The sequence below is a fragment of the Poecilia reticulata genome, linkage group LG9 (assembly GCF_000633615.1).
Source record: "Poecilia reticulata strain Guanapo linkage group LG9, Guppy_female_1.0+MT, whole genome shotgun sequence".
Taxonomy (NCBI): domain Eukaryota; kingdom Metazoa; phylum Chordata; class Actinopteri; order Cyprinodontiformes; family Poeciliidae; genus Poecilia; species Poecilia reticulata.
Window position 1 is genome coordinate 9,490,547 of NC_024339.1, and position 1,335 is coordinate 9,491,881.

The 1,335-nt window shown below is 33.6% G+C and overlaps 1 protein-coding gene across 1 annotated transcript in view; it reads right to left on the reverse strand.

Moving 5' to 3' along the window:
• Positions 1-1,335, reverse strand: part of prdm8b (PR domain containing 8b) — a 5,608-nt gene that overhangs the window by 3,298 nt on the left and 975 nt on the right. The window lies entirely within an intron of this gene.

A 1,335-nucleotide genomic window follows, 5' to 3' on the forward strand; every position in this document is an offset into this window, starting at 1 on the left:
TTATTATTATTATTATTATTATTATTATTATTATTATTATTATTATTATTGATGAGCTTATTTTTATACTAAGTGTTTTTTAAAAAGTCATAATTAAATAAGTCTCTCTTCATTATTCTTACAAATGCTAATCTAAATATAACTATTTTTAACTATTTACTCCAAACTCTCTTTGTATTAAAATAATAAATAGTTTTAAGCCAGTATGAATATTTAGATTCATCCACCCTGTTTGCTTTACACTGTCCTTTTAAAACAAAATATTATATTCATTTAATATTCCCGACTTGGTTTGTAAAGTTCTCCTCTTCATAAAAACATATTTTCTTTTTTACTCGACATTTGCATTATTGCTTTCTGTAAAAAAAAAAAAAAATTAAATTAAATAAATATCACAGGTTTAAATTAAAATTGTGGAAAATAATTGAACAAAAAGAGTTTTTATTTTCGATTCAGAGCAGGGAAAAAACTGCAATGAGTCCCTGAGTGGTTGCTGCTGAGGTCCACTGGCGTGGGCATGTCCAGTGGGTTTCAAGTGGACCGTCAAAGTCAGCGGTTTCATGTCAGCCAGCCTTTCTCTCCTTCCTACAAGCGGCAGCGTATGTCGCCTCATTACCATAATCCAGCACTTTCCCCTCTGAGACTGTAATTAAAGCAGCACGACCAGTTAATTATTTCTTTTCTCCCTTTCTAACCTCACAATGTGGCGTTTAGGCGGCTGCATGTGGCCCCTCATCCCCTCCCTCCTCTCCTCCCTCATTTTCCAGACTTAAATAAGGCTAAAAATGCGCACGGAAAGCCGCACCTGATGCACTGCTACTTGGCACTGATGCAGCGAAAAGAACTATTCAAAAGGCCGTGAAAGATAACAGGAAGGAGAGATAATGTCTCACTAATCTACACATCTATTAAAAGAGAGGGACATAAAAAATGTTAAATTGGATAAAATGCATATATATAAAAAAACAACAATGATTTTTACCCAATTATTCTTCGGCAATAAATCGTAATAACCATAATAGAGAAACATCCAAAAATCAAAGCGATGCTCTCATGCAAAAAGTAGAAGCAAGAATAAATCCACAGTTCGGTCTTTTTCGCTCCACACATCAGTGGGAGGACATTTTTTACGCATCTAAAACTCGTTGAAACACAGAGAGAGCGATTCATTTATCACTTTTGGTTGTTTTTATAGGCAGTTTTTTTTTTGTTACAGTTATTTAAAAAGAAACTTTATTTATACAGTCGCAATTATTGTTGGTTTTCACAACACAGCAAGTTTAAGCGGCTCTTAAATCTGAGCTGTAATATGCTTCCATACAGACTCAAACTATA